The following is a 25,880-nucleotide window of genomic DNA, read 5'->3' as shown; positions in this document are numbered from 1 at the left end:
TGGGGCGGTGCCCAGGGCGGGGGGCTACCAGGATTCGTCCCAGGCGGAGGGGGAGGTTCCCAGGATGAGGACTTCCGTCTTATCGGAGTTCAGTTTCAGCCGGCTGAGCTTCATCCATTCCGCGACATCTTTCATTCCTTCCTGGAGGTTGGCTCGAGAAATCAACCAGCCAACGCGTTTCACCCAAGCATGGGCTTCTTCAGGGTGATAAGAAATTGTGAGAAAACGCCTCCTTTATCTAAGGGAACATGTCCTCCGTGATGGCCACGAGAGTGGACTCTGTTCCCAGAAGAGTTCTGAAAACTGATTGGGTCGGGTCGAGAAGTTTACTGCTTTCTAAGAGAGACAGTTGGTTATTAACTTCTAATTCGAGGAGGTGGTAAGGAAAAGGAAGGCGATTTGACGTAAGTTACTAAGGTGCCAATTCCGATCCGGTAAAAACCTGGTACGAACCGTCGGACGGAGCCTTTTCTCCGTCCGACTCGTACCCGGTGCGAAATCCATCGGAAAATGCAAGTACGATTCATACGGAAACACCATTTCCGTACGAATCGAACAAAACACAGACCGAACAGAAACTAAACACAATTCCGATCCTGAAAGGCGCCGACGTGACGTCGGTACGCATCCAGCCTACGTTTCACGAACCAGGAAGTACGATTCGAACCGACGTCATCCCGCACGGAAAATATTTACCGGCTGCCAAAAACTGCCGGGAAATCAGGACGACACACGCAAGGAGCAGCTGGACGCGACGAACAGACATGGACCCGAACCTACGTGCCATCCCTGCCCTCCTAGCAGTCCACCTGGCGTACAGGAACCGACGCAGACGCCGCAGAAGGTCAGCACAACAACCAGGGGCAAAGGGGGGGGGCAGGGGCAGGACACACAACACCAACACATGGTACCAAATCACACATGGCCTGGACATACCTGGCCATCTGGGCCTGGTCACTTCCAGGGGGTGGGGGCGAGGCCAGCAACGCAAGTGTCCGCCACAACGGAAGTGGATGGTCACGCGAACCGGTACGTACCCTACCCAGGCCGCAAGAGCGTGGGTACGGAACGTACCACGCGTCCCCCTACGTCACTCCAACAATGGCGGTACGGCCCGTACCCACGTCAGAAATGCCTTGGTACTGCTCGTACCAGCATTGCTGGGGTCATGTAGGGGTACGCGTGGTACGACCCGTAGCCACGCCCCCAAGGCCTGTGTACGGTGCGGACCCCACGGCACCGCAACAATGGGGGGACATACCGTACCCACCCACCAAAGGCATGGGTACGGCCCGTACCCAGGCACGCAGAGCGTGGGTAGGGGTATGTACGGACCGTACCCCCACCCGTGGAAGTACGGCCCGTACCCCCACCCGTGCATGTATGCCCCGAACCCCCACCCGTGTATGTACGCACCCAAGCACCACCCGTGTATGTACGCCCCGAACCCCCACCCGTGTATGTACGCCCCGAACCCCCACCCGTGTATGTACGCACCAAACCCCCACCCGTGTATGTACGCACCAAACCCCCACCCCACCCTGGTATGTACGCCCCGAACCCCCACCCGTGTATGTACGCACCGAACCCCCAGCCGTGTATGTACGCACCGAACCCCCACACCACCCTGGTATGTACGCCCCGAACCCCCACCCGTGTATGTACGCACCGAACCCCCACCCGTGTATGTACGCACAGAACCCCCACCCGTGTATGTACGCACCAAACCCCCACCCGTGTATGTACGCACCAAACCCCCACCCCCCCTGGTATGTACGCCCCGAACCCCCACCCGTGTATGTACGCACCAAACCCCCACCCGTGTATGTACGCACCAAACCCCCACCCGTGTATGTACGCACAGAACCCCCACCCGTGTATGTACGCACCGAACCCCCACACCACCCTGGTATGTACGCCCCGAACCCCCCCCAGCCGTGTATGTACGCACCGAACCACCACCCGTGTATGTACGCCCCGAGCCACCACCCGTGTATGTACGCCCCCGAACCCCCACCCGTGTATGTACGCCCCGAACCACCACCCGTGTATGTACGCACCAAACCACCACCCGTGTATGTACGCCCCCGAACCCCCACCCGTGTATGTACGCCCCGAACCACCACCCGTGTATGTACGCACCAAACCCCCGCCCGTGTATGTACGCACCAAACCTCCACCCGTGTATGAAAGGACCGAACCCCCCCCCAGCCGTGTATGTACGCACCGAACCCCCCCCAGCCGTGTATGTACGCACCAAACCCCCACCCGTGTATGAACGGACCGAACCCCCCCCCAGCCGTGTATGTACGCACCGAACCTGCAATAAGAATGGTGTGTGCCAAACACCCCCAGCAGTGCCCAGACACAGGAGGGGTGGGTGCAGAGTCCTCCCAGCAGTGCCCAGACACAGGAGGGGTGGGTGCAGAGTCCTCCCAGCAGTGCCCAGACACAGGAGGGGTGGGTGCAGAGTCCTCCCAGCAGTGCCCAGACACAGGAGGGGTGGGTGCAGAGTCCTCCCAGCAGTGCCCAGACACAGGAGGGGTGGGTGCAGAGTCCTCCCAGCAGTGCCCAGACACAGGAGGGGTGGGTGCAGAGTCCTCCCAGCAGTGCCCAGACACAGGAGGGGTGGGTGCTGAGTCCTCCCAGCAGTGCCCAGACATAGTACAAGATACCCCATCAACAAGTTCAGTGACCAACAAGGGTGATACCCCAGATGCAGGCGGAGCCATCGCTGAGCCAGCATGGCTATATTGAACGGCAACCCTCACACATCCAGGAAATGTAGACACAGCACAGCATTTGGGAGACACCCTGCAGGGAAAATGGCCTGCTCCACAGAGGATGGAACACACCTTGGGACAATATCACCATACAGTGAGAGCAAACATGACCAAATACCATTGGCAGAGACCTTTGTGATGGCACGCAGATGGCAGGGTACACCCCATGAGCAGCACACTCCAACATTTCACAGACCCCTAACACATTATCACCACCCCAACTCAGGGAGCACCAGCACCAACAGCAAGTCCATGAAAGCATCAGTGTGCAAAACAAAAAGAAAATGCTTTATTCAGCAGGAAAATATCTCTGAGAAAATGTCCACTATGTACAAGGGCCATGGGCCAGCCCAGCAGCAAAGTCCGGGGGGGGGGGACACATCGGGACGTGTGTCCCCTAGCTTGCCTGCACAGTTCACAAGTCCATTTCATCCACAGAAGAGGGGGCATCAGGGGGGAGGGTGGAAACAGGCACCGCAGGGACAGGAGGGGAAAGGGTAGGTGTTGTGGGTGCAGGGAGGGATGATTCTGCCACAGGGGGGGTGCCAGCGCCAAAGGTGGAGGACAGAATGGCGCTGCACACGTCGGCAAGTTCCCCCAGCGACTCCCCCGCACCCAATCCAACCACAGGCCCCAAGGAGGGGGGGGGGCAAAGGGATGGGTCGCAGCGCCACTGGGGGAGGGTGTGGACAGGGTGGGGGACTCAACTCCCCTGGCCGGGTCCCGCCTCCACCGCTTGCGGGGTGGTGTCATCCTGGGGCTGGGGGGCACACTCGCAGTGGATGATGCTGTCACCGACTGTTGGCCAGGAGAGCTAAGGGGAGTGGATTTGGAGGGAGTGGGTTGTGTGGAATGCGGACTCCCACTGTGGCTGCGTGTTCTACGTTTCCCCCCCGACCCAGTGGGTGTGCCTTCCTCACCCTGTGTGTGCGTGACAGGAGGTGTGCGCTTCGACTTCCCTGGTGGTGTGGTGCCTGTGTCTGTTGGGGTGCGTGCACGCTGACGTCTGGATGTGCGTGTGACAGGCACGGGAGTGGGAATTGTGGATGGGGCAGGGGTAGGGGGGGGTAGGCAGCGCTGCAGGAGATCCAGTGCTGCAGTCAGTGTGGAGTCTATGGACCTCAGCAACTGCCGTTGGTCAGACTGCGCAGCCGACATGCCCTCCATGTATGCCTCCATCTGGGTCAGCACCTGGGTGTGGGCATGGAGGACACTTAGCATCGCAGTCTGACCAACCTGCAACTGCCTCAGGATGTCCACAGACTCCGCACTCACCGCAGCAGTGGTGACAGGGGCAGGGGGTGCGGTGCCTGGCAGGAAGGAGACATGTGGGGACCGAGCACGGAGGGAAGGGCCACGAGCAGGTGGGAGGCCGGTGATGGAAACTGAGGTGGCGGGGGGATGTGGAGGGCTGCCATCAGCTGGGGGGGCAGACTCCGCCACCTCTGGGAGCTCAGCCTCGGACCCGTCTGCGTCATAGTCTGTGTTGGCAGTCGACAGGTCCTCTGCCTCACTCCCTTCGGCCTCCGTGCCACTCCATGTGCCAGACAGGACAGCACTGCTGGCACTGGTGCTCAATCCCTCCTCCCGGTCCGTGCTAGTGTCTCCTTCCGTGTCCCCCGGCGATGCTGTGGGCAAGGTGAAGAGACAGGAGATAATCAGACACCTGTACACATATGTCACATGAGTCAAATATACATAGGTCACATTGCATAGCCTGAAAAGCAACAGGAGTAACACCTACAAAACAATGTACACATGTAGGCCATGGAACACACAGTTTTTCGACCCACCATGCCACTGAGACACAATGGAGAGCATGACACAATAGCAAATCACTGCACCTGAAATTTTACAGAGGAGCCAGCCTCTGGGGACAAATGTGCACAGCACCTGCACCACACTGCGTCTTCAAAAAGGGATGAGCATGAATGATATACCTTTACTCTTGCCGCATGCTGCAAAGGCAATACATGAAACCAGGCCAAACATGACTGGGTCACTGCACCTTGAGCGTATGTCCAGTCAAACATCACACACAGGCCACACCCAGCAAGGAGGATGAAGCTTCTGACATGTAGGGCCTTGTACGCACAAACCACCCACACCTGAGACAATCTCATTGAGACGGAGAAAGTATGTACACCTCTTACTCTGGGATGAAAACACATGGCCTCCATTAATTAATGACTGTTCACACACAGCCCCTGGTGGGCATGTCCACACATCATTGACAGGCAAACATCATCAGATTGTCTCAACAACACACACAGGTAATGCCCACTGTGAGTATGCACAGGCAAAATGGGTCCCCCTGTACAGTGGACACATGTAGCAACCTGTAGGTCCTAACAGTTGAGCCCAGGGTACAATGCCACCCTACCCAACCCATGGCGAAGACACAGTGAATGTCCATATTGTTGGATGACGCACATGATACCTAGGAAGAGGTGCCCCAGGGCACAGTAGTGCCCACACTCCTCCATGGTCCAGGATGGACATGACTGCAAATTAAGCAACCGTCCCTGCACTTAGCAGGCCTCCCACTCAGGCACATCATGTCAGAGGGCACACAATTGGACATGCATGCTGGAAGGCTGTACAGTTTGGAGACACACCCCTATGTCGTGATTCACAATCAGTGCCAAGTGACATGGACACCACAATGACTGAAATTGGCCATGGCACACGCAAGGTCCCCATACCTGTGGCACATCACCCCCACACATGATGCTGATGGCATAGGTCACCTGCATGAACTGCCTGCCTAAATAACCTTGTGCAAGAGTGGCTACAGACAGACCAGGGAAGACATGGCAAGGAGGGGAAGGGAGGGAGTGAGAACAGCACTGTGCTAAATTGTTGAGAAGTTGACGCACTGCACAATCAAACCCTGGCAGTGTATCCATGCAACTGCACACTTACATTGGCTGGGGACACACAACTGACACACATGTACCTACCCCCTTCCTGCTGCTGCTTCTCCTGTAGGCGCCTGTCCATATCGGGGAAGACCACCGCCAGCACACGCTTCTGGATGTGGGTCAGACGACGGCGCCCACGGTTCTTACGGCTCACCGGTGAGTCCCCCAGCAGGACCCGTGCAATCCTCCTCGTCCAGCACCGGATGTCCTGCCAGCGTTTCCTCACCTGAGACAGGCTCCGCCTCCGACCCTCTGTACCCCTCACGGCACTGACGGCTTCACTCCAGATCTCCCCCTTGGCAATGGCGCCTACCTGTGAGGATGCAAAAGTGAGAATACATTAATCCACATGAGCAGAGACACAGAGACACACATATAGAACAATCCTCTTTATGAACAGGCCATGGTATGCATGCAACTAATTGCACCTTTGTCATAGGGACATTATCCACTGTGGAAGGCCAAATGCACTACGTGCCATTGAAAGTACACGGGTGGCATGAGGGGTACCACACACTCACTGACCAGGGATCACACTGTGCCTCACAGGCTACAACAGGATTATGTACAGCACCTCACAGCAGACACCTGCCCCAGCACACTGATGCTACCTCATCAGAGTACACAGACACACACAGGTACAGGACAATCACATGGCATTGCCAACTGGGGTACACACCTCACTCTGCCCATGTGCCAGTAGACGGGGGTGTCACAGGTGTGGGGCTGGCTCAGCACGGCATGCACACAGCGCTGCTCCCTGCTCACATTGGATGGCCAGGCTACATCCATCCCTCATGCTGCTTGTGTGCAACACTCCCCATATGCACTCACCCACATGACAGGGGACTTACACACACACCAATGTGCAGGGGACGAACACCGCCTTTGGACACTCACAGCACAGGTACACTGAACAAACACACATCCATGGGTACTGACACCTGTCACACTGGGGGGAACACAGGATCACATCAGGACTGTGGAAACAACATCCCCGGGAGGAGTATGCATGCAGAATGTGGCATGCACCGTGCATTCATTGTCACAGTAGGCACTATGCAAGTGAGGAGTGCACACAGGAAACACAGCATGCTCTGCATGGGTGACATCAGGCCTTCCACACCCTGGGACCCACTCCAAACAACAGTGCATGTCTGTCACACATGGATACAATGGCAGAAGTCACTGGCACACAAAAGGGGCACAGTCTAAGCTAGTGGAGTCAGCACTCACCTGAACCCCTGGTCGACCATACAGGCTCTGGAACTGTGGGAGGATCACATCTATCAGGGCAAGGTTCTCCTCCTGGGTGAATGGCTGTGACCTCTCCACAGTCCTGGACATGGTGCCAGAGGAATCACTATCAGCAGCAGTGGTCATGGATGAATGGATGTGCAGGCAAGTGCTCTCTCATGGGACCTGGCTGCCTTATATATGCCTGGCTGGCCTGTTCATGTACAGGAGTACTGATTGATTGGTCAGTCACATTTGCATCCTACGTTTCATCCAATCCCTTCAAACCTACCCCAGTGTGTGCCTTTGCATGGTTTCAGTTTTGATGATGATGTCAAGTCATCATCCACATTGCAACAATGTAGATTCTTTCAAACTGACTTCTGCTGGGCACCTGGTGCTCAAATTCAAAAATCTCACTCAGTCTCCATGGCAACCATCATGCATATAGGCCCTTATACTTGTCCCTCATGTGTCCCCTATGTGTTTTCATACATATACACACAGGTACGGTGCGTTCAACGCCCTAGGGCACCCCCCAAGCAGTGATACGGACCGTACACGCGCTTGTACGGTCCGGATCACAATATGGGCGCTGGCGTATGCGTACGCCACAGTAGTACGAACTGTACACGCGCTTGTACGGTCCGTACTACTGTGGCGTACGCATACGCCAGCGCCCATATTGTGATCCGGACCGTACAAGCGCGTGTACGGTCCGTACTACTGTGGCGTACGCATACGCCAGCGCCCATATTGTGATCCGGACCGTACAAGCGCGTGTACAGTTCGTACTACTGTGGCGTACGCATACGCCAGCGCCCATATTGTGATCCGGACCGTACAAGCGCGTGTACAGTTCGTACTACTGTGGCGTACGCATACGCCAGCGCCCATATTGTGATCCGGACCGTACAAGCGCGTGTACAGTTCGTACTACTGTGGCGTACGCATACGCCAGCGCCCATATTGTGATCCGGACCGTACAAGCGCGTGTACAGTTCGTACTACTGTGGCGTACGCATACGCCAGCGCCCATATTGTGATCCGGACCGTACAAGCGCGTGTACAGTTCGTACTACTGTGGCGTACGCATACGCCAGCGGCAATATTGGCCCAGGGACCCTATACACGCACTCCGAGCGTATGTACGGTGCGTTTCACAACTGTCAGTGGTGACAGGCGGCACACAGACAGGAATGGAGCGGTCAGATATTGCCAAGGGTGGACACCAATGCATTGTCTGTGCAATACCACATGTGTGTGACACAGGTGTGTCAGGATGTGATGTGGCACTTAACCCCTGAGGTGTGGGCAATGCACATGTACGATGAGCTGTGTACACATGTCGTGTGTGATGGTGCGCATTGTACCACACATCCCCTGCACTCCTTTGACATGTGTGCATGTCGTACACACTAGTGGAGCCATGAGTCACTTGCATGTCCCAGTCACGGACACCCGCACCTGTCCCCTGATGCCAGGTACACGGAATATTACACATGACATGTGTATGGCTGCGTTGCACGCTGCAACCATGTCATGTGTGTGGCATGTGTTTCCATGATTTTGCTGTAGGTGTGTGGTCCAATGCATCAGCAGTAGCTGCTGCCAACATGTGTCTGTGTGCAGATGGCCATGGCACACTGTTCCGCACACCAGCCCACATATGTGATTTGCCATGAGGTGTGTATGTATGCAACTACACGGATTATCAACACAAGTACATATCCACATGCTCTCTATGTATGTTCTGTCTCGACATGTACTCCTCCAAGGCAATGTGTGTAGCCTGTCCTATTCCTATGACATGTGACCAGTGCATATCGCATCCAACAACCTGTCTGTACCATACGCATACTACTTCTGCACATGTGTGGATGTCTGTGAATCCTGTGATGCGTGTGCATGTTCACTTACACTGGCCCACAGCTAGTCTCATGCCATGTCATCGTGATCTTGCCCCCCTCCGTTAGTGGCTGTCCCTTGGTAGTAGTGTCTCCTGACTGGCGTACGTGTCCAGGAAATGTTGCACAGACCTGACTCAGAATGTGGCAAATGTGTATTGGCTGTGTAACATGTGCTCAATGCATTGACAATGTCGTTGTACAGTGCTCACTCTTCGGTGTTCCTTCCATTTCACTGCAGGGCTCCGCCTCTCCCTCGACGTATGCCAGACATGGCTGCCCTGCATGAACGGGACTGTATACGCCGCTACAGATTCAGCCAACGGTTGATTGATGAGTTGACTGGCCGGCTGGAAGCACAACTCCTCCCGCGCCACAGGTATCCCAGTGCACTGACACCCAAGTTGAAGGTGATGGCAGCCCTACATTTCCTTGCCACGGGTACGTTCCAACATACCATTGCTGATGTCGGGGGCATGTCCCAGACGATGTTCAGCCGTGTTCTGCATGATTTCTTAGAGGCCATGTTGGTTCACCTGGATGAGTACATTACATTCCCAATTCGTGAGCAGTTGACAGATGTCAAGCGTGAGTTCTATGCCCTGGGAGGGATGCCCCATGTCATTGGGTCCATAGATGGGACACATGTTGCGTTGGTACCACCACAGGCACAGGAGGTGGTGTATAGGAATCGCAAACATTATCACTCCATTAATGCCCTTGTGGTGTGTCTGTCCAACATGGTGATTTCACATGTCTGTGTTCGCTTTCCAGGATCAGCACACGATGCCTTCATCATGAGGCGTAGCAGGCTGCCTGAAATGATGCTGCAGCTGCGGAACGAGCGAGCATGTATTGTTGGTGGGTAGACTCTGGCAGTTCAGTGTTTGGCGTCATCTTCCAATCTCACTGCCTGTGCTGACACACTTCTGTCCATGATGTTTCCTTGTAGGGGACGCTGGCTATCCCAACATGCCATGGCTGATGACGCCTGTCCGCAACCCCAGCACGGCTGCCGAGCACCGCTACAACAACGCACATGGGCGGACCAGGAAAGTCATTGAGAGGACGTTTGGACTTCTGAAGAGCCGATTCAGGTGCCTCCACAAGACCGGCGGAGCACTCCCATATGCCCCGGTGAAGGTGTGCAAGATCATCATCGTCTGCTGCATGCTGCACAACATGGCAGTGGAGGAAGCTGTTCCACTCATACTGGATCAAGATGACCAGGACCATCCACCCGTGGAGGATGAAGGCCTTGGTGACGGGGCAAGTGATGTGGAGGAGGAGGAGGCTGTGGAGGACATGCGGAGTCGGCTCATACGCAACTTCTTTGCTTAGTGGTGAGTTCCAGTGTCTGAGTGTGCACGCATTGGGCCGTGTGTGGCATGTGTTGCAATGTGTGTGTCCATCTGCATGTCTGCCAAGTGAGTCAGTGGTGTGTATTGAAGTGTCACTCGAGTGATGGCGCAATGGAAGGATGTTGTCTGAGGGTCATCATTGTCACCTGTCATGTTGACAACATGATACGTGTTGAGTACATGCTTGCGGATGTGCTCCTTTGGGCTGACTCCTTGTGTGTCTCTCTTCCACAGGTCCATGGGCATGCTGTCTGCTGGTGGCATTGTTGTGCTCCTGCTACTCCTCATGAACACAGCAACATGTGCTGATTCTGCGTCACATGCACGGGCAAGTTTTGAAATCTCCTTAGGGTAAGGGATGCCTCACGGCGTTTTGGGTGTGTGAATTGTTTGTAGTCTGTGTGCACTTCTCCGGTTCATGTGTGTTCCATTTACATACATGTGGATCCTACATGGGGAACATGACATGGGGCAGGCTTCACCTGGAGCCATGGTCAGACTTGGTGACTGTCATGTGGCAGGGGATTGGGGATTGTGATGAGGCCATCATTGTGTGTAACACTGACCTCGGAAACATACAGGTTGCACCGGGTTGACATGGTGTGTGATTGCCCCATCAGGGCCTCAATGGTGTATAGCGGCCTCTCCGTGGCAGCAGGGGGTGTTTAGCTGTTATCCGTCACTTGTGTGCCAGTTCAATGGAATACCAGCATCTGTGTTGCAATGGGGGGTGCCAGTGTTGCTCCCACATGTTCATCCACATGACCTGTGTATGTGTTGACAGAGTATCATTGTCATTCCAACACACATGACTAATAAATTTGTCCCTCTGTCTCCAAGGTGCCTCTTCCCTGTCAATGGTGGCCTGTTGCCACTGTGCGTGCGGCATGTCTGGCATAGTTTTCTGAGGTGGTGCATATGTGTCTATGTGTAGAGTGACAAGATGCTAGGGGTTTGTCAGGGAGTGGGAACTGTATTATGCACAAGATGCACAGTTCCATCCACCTCAAGGCAAGAGAGACCATCCCCCAGGGCAACCACAACATCCGTGTCGAATCCTACCATGCAGTATACGGACATGTGCCTTACGACTCCCATGATACTTGTCCATATCCGGAGTGCATCTGCACAGCTCTGCTACTGCATCGGGCAACCAGGCCACATCAACGTCCAAACGGGATGGGGGGAATGTTTCACAGCCAGCTGCAGGATGACCTTCTCGATCCACGGCCACACTCATGATGCAGCCCACAACCCCAACACAACCATGTGGCACTGTGATCCAAAACTCCATTCTGGCATCTCCATGCATCCAACCTCGGGCTAGCCACCATTTTCAACATCCGCCTGACGCAAGCATGCAGGACATTGTAGGGACACATGTCTAGACATGCCTGGGAGCGGCAAGCCAGGGCACTCCACATGATCCCTGACCTCTGCGCATGACTGTTGCTCCCCTGAATGTGTCTGTAGCCACAGTTGTGCGGGAACCACTCAGCTGGTTGGGCCCAGCACAGGTGAGTATGGTACTCCATGTCTGTATCAGATGATACATTGGGACCCATGTGTGTCCTGGGCAAGACTGCGACCCCACGGTTTGGATGGTTGGAGTTAATTCTGAGATCAGGCATGCTTTGACTTTACGACACACACATGTATTGTAATAATGCAGAATCACGGCATCAGCTTGTAAGTGTGATTAATTTATTTGTGGTGGGGTACGGGTTTGTGGGGATGACAAGAGGTGCACAGCGGGAGTGTAGAATCCAAAGTTCACTGGGGGAGTTGGTATCCTTGCCGTAGCAAAATGTCAGAGTCCATGCCACAGTCTTCGTCAACATAGGTCAGACAGTGACCAGCAAGTCCATGTGGCAGAGAATGTCATGTGCTGCTATTGGGCCAGAGGGCCAGGTGCCAGGCCAGGTGACCTGGGAGATGGTGATGTTCTGCTGACTCTCACAGTCTTTTTCGTGGACGACCCACCTTCCTGCGGGGACCCTCGGAAGCAGTCCGTGACGATGTCTGTGACGCTCCGTCGGATGAATCCTCCTCCTCCTGATCCCTCCCTGTGTCTGGTAATGGCCTTCGCCTGGTGCCACAGGGAGGGTTGCCCATGTTGTCGGCAATCCGACGGAGTACACCGGTCATTTGGGTTTGCACCGCCACGAGCTCAGCCTGTCTATCCTCCATCCTTCCTTGGTGTTGCAGTTGACAGGCATGTTGCTGGGACTGCAGGGTCTTCATCTCCTGGAGGGTCCCCTTGATGTCATTGAGGGTGGACGCAATCTGGTCCATGCCCCTGGTGTCACGCCGGTATGTATCCAGGATGTTGCTGACCTGGGACACTACCGGGTCCTGAGCTGCCTGGTCAGGTTCGCGCCTCCGCCGTCCTCCACTCCCGCCACCCCTGCCCACGTGCACCTGGCCTGCCGTTGTGGGTGCATCGGGTCTCCGGGACCCCTGAGGGATGGCATCTGCGTTGCCGCCTGCCTCCTCCTGGTGCCCGGAGGACCGTGTCCCTCCTGGGCAGACTGGCTGGGTGGTCGTGTGCGGGCAGGGCTCCTGGACGTCTCCTGGGATGTGGCAGGAATGGGGCTGGTGGTTGGCACAGTTGTACCTGACGCAGGTGCTGCAGGTGGTTGGACACCAGAGGGGCCAGGTTGGTCTGGGTCATCCACGGAGTGGTGAGAGTCATCGCTGGCGGTGGGGTCCTCATCCCGCGGAGCCTGGTCCTGTGAGACTTCCCCCCCAGTGTTGGGGGGTGTTCGTCGACGTTGACCTGTGTGTGAGAGAGACAATGTTAACAGTGTCACATGTGGCATCCATGTTTCATGCATTTCTGATTTGGCACTCTTCCTCTGGGTAGTTGGATCTGTCTTGCATTCCTCTCACAGTGCACTTGTGCATGGGTATGTCCCTTGGCCACAGCTGTCAGGGCTTTACGCATGTGTGAGACACAATCTTAGTTGATGCATCTATTTGGGTACACAGTCAGCAGTGTGGTGTGCGGGCGTAGCGAGCCATGCAGTGGCGCCTTACGTGTTGCACTGTACGTGGCCAAATGGTGTTTTGCCAAGGCAATTTGATATTGCAGGTAGGGGACTGAAGCATTTGTGACAGGGTTCTTACCGACACAGTGGGTGGGTATACTGGGTGTGTGGTTAGGTCTGTGCCAGCAGCACGGATGGACTCGTGCACAGATTGACACATGGACCGGTCTTCATCTACGGAAGGGGGGGTTTGAGGCACTGCCAGACCTGGTCTGCATGCACACAGTCCACCGGCTGACGAGTGGACATGGCCACACCACCCAAGGGTGATTTAGTCTCCCTGTGTCTCCCTTCCTCCCTCCCTCTGTCACCCTCCTCCCTCCCTCTGTCGGTCTCCCTCTGTCACCCTACTCCCTCCCTCTGTCTGTCTCCCTGTGTCCCCCTCTGTCTCCTTCCCTCTCATTCCCCCTCTCCCTCCCTCTCTTTGTCACTCTCTGTCACCTCAGGCCAGCTTCCTGGGCACACACAGTTAGCCGGTCTTTGAATGGCCATTGGCTTGTTCATGTGAGTTAGTCCCTGTTCTCCGGGCACCCATTGGGCAGTGTGTCTGAGTGTAGGCTGCTGCTGTGGCGGTGTGTGCTGAGACTCTATCAGAGCGATGCTTCTTCATTGTCTGCTGTAATGTGCAAATTGTGCCTTCAGACCCATGTCATCCTGCATGGCAGCCACCATTTGCAGGCAAGACAGTACTGTGTGGGTACACACAGTTTGTATGGCTGTGCCCTGGGCCATATGGGCTGAGGGCATTGTTTTGTGCTTGTGAGTTGCTCAATGTTAGTTTTGATGCCCCCACTCCCAGGATCGACCACATCCTGTGTTGTGTTGGTGTTTTGTGTGGCCTGTGACTTGGCATGGCCCTGATTGATGCATGGGGCATGGAGGCGCTAGTGGCATGTGTGTGTTTGTGGAGTGTTGTTGTGTGCGGTGGTGGCTTGGGGGGGGTGGCATGCATGATTGATTGTGTATGGCATCCCCCCATGTGAGGTGAGTTGTTTGTGTACTCACCAGGGTCTGGGAGTCCAGGCAGTCCGTGTAGTCCCTTCACCGCCAGCGTGGACATCACCTTCTCCTCCCAGGGATGGTATTGTACCGGTCTGGGGGGCGGCCCTCCTCCAGTGATGTTCCCCTGGTTGTGATTGTCAGTCATCTTCCTCTTGACCGTCCTCCGCAGATCGTACCACCTGGATTGGCACTCGTGCCTGGTCCTTCTGGTGGTCCCAACAGCATTCACAGAATCGACAATCCTCTGCCACATGGCCGTTTTTTCGGATATGCTGGTCTGTCTGACCAATGTCCCAAAGAGCTGTGGCTCGACTCTGAGGATTTCGTCGACAAGGATCTCCAGCTCCTCCTTCGTGTACTTTGGATTCTTGGTGGTGGACATGGCGTGGGGTGTGGGTGTGGATGGTTGTGGGGGTGTGGGTGTGGATGGTTGTGGGGGTGTGGGGGTGGATGGTTGTGGGTGTGTGGGTGTGGTAGTGGAGGTGTGTGTGTGAATGTGATGAGGGGGTGTTTGTGTAGGTGGTTGTGTGAAGGTATGCAAGTGTGAGGTTCAAGTATGGTGGTGTGGGTCGTCTGTGGGCTCTGGCAGCAGTGGGTCTGTTGCAAAGGCTCATGGTTTGTGTGTGTGGTCCATTTTTATTGGTCCATTTGTGGGTGTGGCTGTGTTTGAAATTTGTGTGGGTGTGTTATGAGGAGTGATTGAGTTTTGGGCCTCTGTTTGGCAGTTTGGCAGTTGCAGGTGAGTGTATGTGATGTTTGTGGGGTTGTTTGGCATGTTTGGTGGTGTGGGGAAACTCTAATTGCCTCTCCTTGTGTAAATATGGTTTGTCCTGGTTCAGTACGTGTGTTTTTGGCATCAGTACGGTCCGTACATGCACTGGTGGGGGTACGGTCCGTACATTCCCTGGTGGGGTGTGGGTACGGCCCTACATACACGGGTGGTGGTTCGGTGCGTACATACACGGCTGGGGGGGGGGTTTGGTGCGTACATACACGGCTGGGGGGGTTCGGTGCGTACATACACGGCTGGGGGGGGTTCGGTCCGTTCATACACGGGTGGGGGTTTGGTGCGTACATACACGGCTGGGGGGGGTTTGGTGCGTACATACACGGGTGGTGGTTCGGTGCGTACATACACGGCTGGGGGGGGTTTGGTGCGTACATACACGGGTGGGGGTTGGGTGCGTACATACACGGCTGGGGGGGGTTTGGTGCGTACATACACGGGTGGTGGTTCGGTGCGTACATACACGGCTGGGGGGGGGTTCGGTGCGTACATACACGGCTGGGGGGGGTTCGGTCCGTTCATACACGGGTGGGGGTTTGGTGCGTACATACACGGCTGGGTGGGGGGGTTCGGTGCGTACATACACGGCTGGGGGGGGTTTGGTGCGTACATACACGGCTGGGGGGGTTCGGTGCGTACATACACGGCTGGGGGGGGTTCGGTCCGTTCATACACGGGTGGGGGTTTGGTGCGTACATACACGGCTGGGGGGGGTTTGGTGCGTACATACACGGGTGGTGGTTCGGTGCGTACATACACGGCTGGGGGGGGTTTGGTGCGTACATACACGGGTGGGGGTTGGGTGCGTACATACACGGCTGGGGGGGGGTTTGGTGCGTACATACACGGGTGGGGGTTCGGTGCGTACATACACGGCTGGGGGGGGTTTGGTGCGTACATACACGGGTGGGGGTTCGGTGCGTACATACACGGCTGGGGGGGGGTTCGGTGCGTACATACACGGCTGGGGGGGGTTCGGTCCGTTCATACACGGGTGGGGGTTTGGTGCGTACATACACGGCTGGGGGGGGTTCGGTGCGTACATACACGGCTGGGGGGGGGTTCGGTCCGTTCATACACGGGTGGGGGTTTGGTGCATACATACACGGCTGGGGGGGGTTTGGTGCGTACATACACGGGTGGGGGTTGGGTGCGTACATACGCGGGTGAGGGTTGGGTGCGTACATACGCGGGCGGGGGGGTGGTGGGGTGTTCGGCGCGTATGCGGGCACATGTCTCCATGGTTGCTATGGGAGTTCGGTTCGGACGGTGTTTTTTGCGTACGGTTGTGGAATGGGGAGGACGGGAGGGATCGTACTTGCGCTGTCGGACTTTATTTTTCCGCACGGTGGGTTTTTCGACCGGGGACGTGTCGGTGACTTTTCCCGACCCGAGGACGTGTGGGGAAATCTTCCCAATGCGATTCGTATGGACTTTTTTCCGTTCGAATCGTACTTGGCAGTTTGTACGCTACTTTGACGATTCGGACGGAAAAAAATCCGGATACGAGTCGGACGGGGAATTTTTTTACCGGATCGGAATTGGCACCTAAGTGTTGAAGTATCCATCCGGATCAGGTGAATTTAAGTAGGGGGATGAGCAGGGTTGGACTGGAACGGAAAATAGGCCGTTTAGGGTATGGTATCTAAAAAAGTGGCCCATGTTTACAAATTGTGGCAGTTTTGATATTTGTAAAGACACGCTCCATAGATGTTTCGCAAGGAACGTGACAGTCAAAACAGGGCTCAGCAGCATATATAAAACCGGCCCCACACACTGACCTGTCGGAGCAGTCCGTCAGTCATTGCCTGATTGCCCAAATAGGCTAGGTCGGCGACTAGGCCCTGGAAATCACTGTAGCGTTTTATCAATCATTTGGGAAAGTACTGGATTCGAGAGCGGCATTTCAGACGTTAGATCGTACTTACAGATCACGTCTAATACTTTGTGAGACATTTGTGACAGCAAGGGTCAGAAGGGGGGCCAGGCCTAATCATTTTGGCTATGCAGGAGAAGCAGAAACGAGTGGTGGCTCAATTATTGTTACTAACTTAGTGGTACTCTTTTGATCAACCCCGGAAGGATGACAGGCTGAGTAAACTTGCCGGGATATGAACCTGTAACCACGAGATCAAGGATACAGGTTGTAAGGGGTAGAAACCTTGTGAAAGTCCTGGCCAGTCACTTGTATTTCAGCCTGCAGAGAACAAAAAACATCTACGAAAGACCGCCACGGCGCTTCATTGGCCCTTCAGCTCAGCAGAGGTGATGCGAACAAAAGATAATTATTTACAAAATGGTCAATTAAAGCCTTCCTTATCAGGTGCGACGCGTGCACAATAGCCTCCTAGGGGAGTGAAAAGCAGCCACAGGCTCTCGAGGACGCCTGAAACAGTCCAGGCGGGAGAGCTTTTCACAGCAGATTAAAAAAACATACGCTAACAATTGTCATGTAGTTACATCATTTTGCATTTCTTTAACATAGGGTTCATTGTCTGTTTAAAACTTACAGGTTTCGACCAATGTCTCCCTTCCTATAACTTTAGAACCCTTTACATCACAAAAAGGAACATTTACATACCCGAAGGTACAAGAGTGTTCATCCTTTGAGCTAGAAGTCACTCCGTGGGACTTGAGAAGAGATATTTGGGGCACCGAGAAGTAACATCAAAAACACGTGATTATGGCAAGAGATTGCAATGTATGGATCAAACTCCTGGCAGAACTGGACGAGTAAAGCATGTACTGCGTAAGTAAGCAACAAAGTGGTAAGTCAGTGCAGGAATTTAAACTGGGCCGACAGGCCCGTGCCTGACATGAAGAACCCTCACACCATTTTTAAGCATTTTGGTGTGAGGGTTCTTCATTGCATAGCGGCCCGCGAAAGTGGTCGCGATCACGCTCGGCGGAGGTAAGACACATGGCGGCTGCGCTTGAGCACGCTCACGTGCACGCAAGCTTTAGGCCACAGGCAGCACTTTTAAAACCCGTACACTAAATGTCTCGGCCAGACCAGCGCATGCGCTGGATCAGGCGAGACCTAATGAGCTAGCCCAGTTGTGGACGAGGCGTTAAATATAGTGTGAATTAAAGCTCGAAAATGTAATGGAAGATCCGTATTTAAAAGCGCATGCACCTCAGTGCGAGTATTAGCGACGTGAAGCACAAACGTTTCACGAGAAGAAGTAAGGGCAACCTATTTCTGGGACAATAGAGCCCTTATTCTGCTCATCTTGTTGAACTCTGCTTTCAGGGTTGGTAGCGCAGGCCAGATTGAAATGTCTAACCTCCCATGTGGTGGAGGAAAAAGCACATTTTTGCAACAGACCACAGGTTCGGAAACAGTTACAATGTATGAAATACCAGCCAGCATACCACAGCAATACTCATTATTTAAAAGGAGATAACTGCCGTTTGCTAGCAACGTGAAAGTAGGTGTAAAAGCAGGTACTGGAATATCTTTTAAGATGCAAGCCAAATTTGGGGCTTCCGTGATGCAAGTGCCATGCAATTGTATATTCTTGCAAACCAAGGAATGATCTGGAGTCGAAATACATTCCTCCCCATTGAGATAAACTTCTTTTCCATCTCTAAGGCACCTATATGTAAATGGAAGTGACCAAACTTCATGGAGAAATACACTACCTAATGGCTCATATCTGCCTAGAGCATGGTGTTTCATACATGACGTGAATTTAAACAAAGGAAAAGGGAGAGTTATCAGCCCATGAATAAGCCAAACTGCAGAATTTGACTCTGCGAACGAAAACGGCAAGGGTTCTAACATTTCAATATGTTACAAGGAATATGTGGCATCTTTCATGGACATAAACTGTTTGTTAGTAAGATTAAAAGGCAAATAGAGGGATGTGGTATCATGTAATCCCAAGGAACTTTCCCAGATTTTAAGTCCATGCAAACTGCATCACAGAACATAATTGATTATGACCATGATACAAAACAGACACTTCATCTTGCACTATATCAACAACAGATGGCACAATGTTATCTAAAGTGTAAATTCTAGACGAAAGGGTATTAATACTACTATCGACAACTGCAAGCACTTTTTCTAAATTTGCCTGATCTATAGCCCGAAGCCTAGAAGCAGCTTTAATTTGAGACAATTTCCAAACCTCGTTGTAAGCAGCATATATCCATCTTTTTGACCTGCCACCCACCAGGCCTTTAATAAAGTCATTCAAATCAACATCATCATGCAATTGTAATAAGTGATGTTTAACGGACGTTAAAGAGGAATGTCGAAGCCAATTTTGACAATTTACCCACAGAGTATGTTGTAACAGAACGCGTGTTGTCAAAACGGGGATCCACTCCAACCTGTGTATAACCCTACGCCAGACCTAAAAACGACGCTGGCAAGCATCTGAACTTATCTGCCATATCAACCAGCCGTCAGGGTCATGACCAGAAACATTGAAGGAAGCATTCGCAATTAGCGACTGCAATTCATCAATAGACATGTCAGTGTGATTTTCCCATCCGGGATAAACACCTAGATCAGGAACGTTAGGAGCATACATCTTTTTAGAGGTAGCCAATCCAAAGCAAGTAGTTTGACGAATTTAAAAATAGCATGTGGCTCAGGATTAAGCACGCACGATACAAAGATTCCGTCCCTTGCACCTGCCAACTTTTTGAACCCCAAACAGATTTAAGATCTATCGTATCTTTCCACAGCTCATAATCTCCTACAGCTAATTCGTCCAAAAAGGATTTGGAATAAAGCAATTTGGTGTGGGTGATTCTAACTTTGGAATTAGAAGTTGCAGACATTTTGAAATAAAAAGACTCAGGTTTACTTCGACTAAAGTCAGTAAAATATGTAAATTTGTTCAATACAGTTTTGGAACTACCTTCAATGGGAGCTGGGCAATGTTCCCATTGTGTATAATTAACTACATTTCTAAATGTATTAGCTTTATGCAGAAAATGATTGCCATAATACTGATAACAGAAGAGGTCTGCATAGTTAGCAGAATCTAAGTACAAATCCTCAGCATCAAATGCAGCATAATATTTCAAATCAGAAAACAGGGCCTCTACAGCCTGTACATCCCAATCATCAGAGTGTATGTTTTGTTTAACCACATCCCCAAGTGCTACACGAAGTACATTCTGGACATTTATAACTTCTGTAGGACTATGAATTTGAAATTTAACAGCATCCCAAACAATCCCATCAGATACAGGCCAAGCAGTAATGTAAACAAGAGAAAAGTCCAGGGGGGATCAACATTTTTTTCCTAAACCAGAATGCAAAAATCGAAATTTTGGACGGGGCTTTAGATGTGGTAGAGTCAGAGTCAAAAGAGTAACGTGTCAGGTCACCAGCAGTTATAGCAACACCAGGCAACGACACATTTGGGATTGGGATTTGGGATAAGTATATTCAGTATCCAACTATAGATCACCATCCGGCAGACCCAACACAAGATTAACAGCAGTACACACCACAATTCACTGAGTTCCTGGGTTCCTGGGAATAGTTCTGTACACAAGCAGAATCCCCACAACATGGCCATCGCCATCTGTACTGCTGTCAAAACCTTTTCGACAGTTGAGAAGCGCAGTTCAGCTGAAGTGTACAAGTGTGACTTGTAAGCAATAGGTACTGTGTCTCCTTCATTAAACGTCAAGTACTTGAAACCCACTGCACCCGGCACAATTCTTATGACCAGGTTTGTGTGGTTGTCACGTGTCAGTAAGTATTTACACTCAAGAAGATTAGATTGCAAAGATTGCAAGATAGCTGAATGTTCCGGAAGCCAGCAAGATTTGGTAAAAGTAGGTTGTATCAACGCATATAGTGGCTTGATACGCTGAGCATAATCGGGAATGTAGGTACGCCCGAAATTCAAGAAACCCAGCTCTCGGAGCGCTCAAAAGTGCGCACTTCTCCAGGAAGTGAGGTGCCAGACCTCTACCTTCACTCTTGAGCTCATAGTCCAAGAACACCACTGAGATTTTGCAAAGTTAAATTTGTAACCGAAGTCCGCAAACATAACAATGATGCGGTCAACGCGACACAGATGTGGCCATAATTTGTCGTCTGTGAGGTAAATGTCATCAACATAGGAGTACGCATCTGGGTCGATGCTCTCTAACAATGACACTACACGTGCAGCAAAGATGCCCGGGCTGTTTTTATAGCCCATGGCTAATCTTTTAAACTGCCTTTGTTTACTGCCGGAAGTAAATGCTGTCCATTGACTGCTAAGAGGGGACAGATTATGACTGAAAAATCCATTAGATATGTCAAGTGTGGTTTTGAACCGTTTTCTCATGAGACTATCCACAAGGGCTGAACTGTGAGTGTTCTGCACTGCGTACATCCAACAATGCGAATTTAAATGTCGGTAATCCAAAACCAGGTGGTACGACCCATCGGGTTTGCTCACAGTAAAAAGAGGATTATTTATGGGGGACACACATGATTAAATCACACCCTGATATTCCAATTGTTCAAGGATTTCTGCTACGGAAGCTTTGGCTTCCCGCTTCATGGGATATTGGGGTTGTGGCTGTGGCATAGACCTAATAGGAATCTCATGAGGGGCAAGAGTTTATCCCAATCGACCTGAGTACGGTACAATGCTGGTGCAAGCACCTGAGCCCACTCTTCTGCAAAGTTTTGCGCCTGCTCCTTGGGCACTGTGTGTGCGAAACTCGGGAGGATTGCTTCCTCCCCTCTCGGAGCGGCTAACACAAAAGGTGGGTCCAATCTGCCTCAGCTAACAAAATGTCATAGGTAGAAGTCAGATTCTCCCCCAAAAAAACATTTATTGTACGTTGTATATCTCCTTCAATTAAAAGGACTATTTTGTATAGTCTGTCAGGGGTCCCACTCTAGTGTCAGCTGTCTCAACGGTGACAAAATTGTCAGTTGCTGTCGCCTTCAGATATGGACGCAGTGCTTCCCGCACTACTGTAATTTCCACTACGCTGTCAAGCTGCGATAGTGCCCATGTCTGATTCCGAAGCTGTGTTCTCACGATCTGTGGCATATTTTGCCGTTAACGCAGCAAATTTCCTTTTCTGAAACTGTGGTCTTTGACGTGGAAAGTCGTCTTGCTTGCCCTTACCAACAGCGGGGCTGCTCTTGTCCTTGTGGGGCACCCCATCCTCTGCCACGTTCACCTCCACTGGACTGTAAGGCCGGTGTATCCTGAAAAGAGCGAGGAGAACGTTGATCAGGAACCTGAAAACGATCAGGTGTCCTAATTCTAGTGCGATCGCGTAAATCATACGTGTGCTCAGTTGACACTGGTATCGGCAAAGCAGGACTCGACTCCTGTTTCTGTTGCTGTTTCCCCTGTTTTTTAGCTTTACAGTTTTGTTTCTGAAAAACTGCACGGTTGTCTTTTGGAGACTTAACCGTTTGCTGTTTTGCTGCTGTTTTAGCAAAAGGCTTAACACCCAAACTATTGTGTCCAATGGTCTTGTATGCCTCCGCCATAATTTTCGGTAACTGGCGGGGCTTAACGGCATCGGGGACATTATGAAAAGCATTGGACACCTGAAAGTTAACTGCATCTCCCTTGACGTTTGCAAGGACGAGATCGGAAACTACGTCAAACACTCTAACAAGTCTCATTCCCAACTCTATAGCTGCCTCCCAACCGTGATCATCCTGAACATGCTTAATAACGGAGGGCAGAACAGTCATAAACGGCATGCCGAAGCACTTCGCATACACTGCTGCAAAAATCTTACCCCAGTTCTCACAGTCAGTTACATCTGGCACTAAGTCTTTTTGCAATCTAATGGTTAGTATCCTGTGTTTTTCCACAGGAGACATATTAGGAAATACGGCTTCCAGTTGATCAAATTTCTCCGCAAGCCAGAAAGGCATCTCGTCCTTACCTTGGGGGCGCTTGCCCATAACCGCATTAACCATGAGGGGACTAATTTTAATCCCGACCGATCCAACTGGTTGCCTCGCAGCACCAAGTGCCCCCACCTGGATAATGCGCGTAACATATTGTACTAATGCCCGAAGCCCCCCTATTGCCGTAGCATAAAGGGCTGTCAAATCAGCGACGGGCACAGCAAGGAAACGTGGATGCGGTGTAAATCCGGCTAAAACCGGCCAAGTGGCCCCGGGAATTGATAAGGGACCCAAGCGAACCACTTCCAAAGTGTGGGGGAGGGCGCCATTAAACCAAACTTGAATCTGTGAGGCAGAAATAGGAATATCCTGTGTCCTATATGGTGCATATGCCACGGGCACGGCTGTGGGAGTGCATGTATGGAAAGTACTATCATCCACATTAGCAGCTGGAAATGTGATCCAAGAGTATAAAAGCTCAAATGGGTGTGCCTGCGTTGGGTACCCCAAACTGATTCAAATGATCCGAAGGGGCACACGACTATGCGCTGCTATCTCAACAGCCATGTGGACACAGGTGATAGAAACAATTTATAAGAAATGCAGCACTATGGGTAGTAACACAAAGTTTAGAACCTTTTTAATTAACTTCAAGCTTGAAAGAACCTATACTTAATCCATACAGGTAGGTTTTAATCCGTCACAACCGGAAAAAGCAGTGAGGGGGTTGTGAACTGATACAAGCATTACACGAGCGTCTCAAATATAGGACCAAACGTTAGGTGCGCCATGTTGCAGGGATTCTGCTCGTGTACAGAACTATGCCCAGGAACCCAGGACCTCAGTGAATTGTGGTGTACAAAAACACTCACCTCCGTACCCAGAACCCTTATCTGACTAGCATCACTGTCTCATTCGTTCTCCGTGCTACAGCGAAGCTACCTATGATTAGACAACCCAGAACAAGCGACTTAGGATACTCTCAGGAATAGTGGGAATCAAGAACACTCTCTCATTTTATATTCTCATACAAGTCCACAACAAGAGTAAATAGAGACACGGTAAAGTTTAAAATGTTTATTTTAACTACGTGCTCTAAGGTGCAGTATTTTTGCAAGCATTAGCAGACATATGATAAAAATAATACGATCAACATTGTTACAATTCCACAAACTACAAAGGGAGAAATCATATTACAATAATAGTCGAAACAGGACCTGCGGTGCCTGACATACCACCCTTCCCAGGCCAGTACTAAATTTTATAACTAGAGAAGGTCTCTTAGGCTTGAATAGGAGACCCCATACCTCTCAGGATCTGTAGAGGTGTCTCACATCTCAGTATCAGCACAGCTCCTTGTTCTGGAAAGGTTATTCTTCAAGTGCCTTAATTGTGCATGCAATGCTATATTAAAGGCGCTTGAATTTCAGTTGGGTGCAGCTGTGTGCTTGTTATGTCTAAAACGTGGGCCGATCAACCCGAACTTCAGCATACAGTTGTTATTCTGACCTTGGTGACATCTGAACACAATGTGCAGACTAAGGCCGCTGTGTAAGCGTAGGGCTGTGAAAAACAGACTGTTCTCATGTAAGCAAAGCAAGAGAGTTCACTTACAATAACCGCTACTATAGTGTTGTGCGCAAAAGCAGCCAAGTGGCAAAATGGCCTCTAACCTCTAATACGCTTATGCTAACTTATGAATGTGGGGATGCAGAGCTCTGCCCATATGACGGTATGTGTTTGTAAGCGTGTTAGTTAGAGATTAACAGTGAATGGGATTGAGCGAAAGTGTGTGTTTGTTTGAGAGTGCCAATTACATCGAAATTGAGTGAGAATCTGATCTGGGTTCTAGAGTGCACATAAATAAGTACAAATGAGTACCAGGGTGTGAGGGTGTGAGTGAATTTGAATGAGCGATTGGAGGTTCTGAGAGGAAGTGGAAATGACTCAGTGGTGTAGCAATCAATGGTGCAGCAGGAGCAGTTTCACCAAGGCCTACAGTTAGTGTGTGAGTGTGTGTGTGTTAGTAAGTGAGAATGACAACCAGTGAGTATGAGTATGTTTGCGTGTGAGAAGCAGTGAGTGGTAGTGAGAATGAGTGAGTGAGAGAATGACGGTTAGAGTAAGTGAGGGCGGTGAGCAAATATGAGAGGGAGGGAGTATGAGTGAGGCAAGATTAAAGACTTAGATGGATGGAAACAAATATTACGCCAGGAATCTTTTATATTTGAAGGGAAATCAGCAAATCCATACATACAAATGTTCCTTACAGCACAATAAGTGCAAAGTGCATCATACAAGTTGCATCCTGAAGCCTAGGGGTTATGTCAGATAAAACATCACATTAAGGCAGTGAGGGCCACATGTCTGTACATTTTTTCCGGCCACAAAGTGGGGATTCGGTATTAGGAAGGGGCACGTTAAGGGCGTCCCTTCCTAATAACGACTTGCAGTGCTATGTAAGAATGTTTTTCAACAACAATGCGGTTGCAAAACCTTTGCATTTTACCACCTATGGGTGGTAACCCATTTGCAAACGGGACGGGGTCCCCAGAGACCCCTTCCCATTTGTGAATGCATGGAAACGTTTCTTGAGAGCCGGCAGTGGTTCCACGGACCACTGTCTACTCTTAAAAAATGAAATACTTTATTTATGTTTTTGAAACGCATCCTGTTTTCCATTAAGGAAAACGGGCTGCATTTAAAAAAAAAAAAAACGTTAATTTATTTACAAGCAAATACAGACATGGTTGTCTCCTTTCCCCAACAGGCTGCTATCCCTCTGCTTTTAGCAATTCTCAATGGGATGCAAATCGCGACTTACATCATGAATATTAATAAGGTAGGCCAATTGCTACCTAATTGGAAATTGCTAAATGTGTCAAAGACACATTAGTATGTAGGTGTTTGCAAAAGCGAACCGCAAAGATTTGCTATTAGGAAATCGCAAATGGAAATGTTCGTACATGTGACCCCAA

The 25,880-nt window shown here is 51.5% G+C and overlaps 1 protein-coding gene across 1 annotated transcript in view; it reads right to left on the bottom strand.

Annotated features, from left to right (window-relative positions):
* The window catches only part of LOC146812978 (killer cell lectin-like receptor subfamily B member 1B allele A), a 446,364-nt gene that overhangs the window by 83,804 nt on the left and 336,680 nt on the right, over window positions 1-25,880 (bottom strand). The gene's annotated exons all lie outside the window — the stretch shown is intronic.

This window comes from Triturus cristatus, chromosome 7 (assembly GCF_964204655.1).
Source record: "Triturus cristatus chromosome 7, aTriCri1.1, whole genome shotgun sequence".
Lineage (NCBI taxonomy): Eukaryota > Metazoa > Chordata > Amphibia > Caudata > Salamandridae > Triturus > Triturus cristatus.
This window is presented reverse-complemented; position numbering and strand designations above follow the sequence as displayed.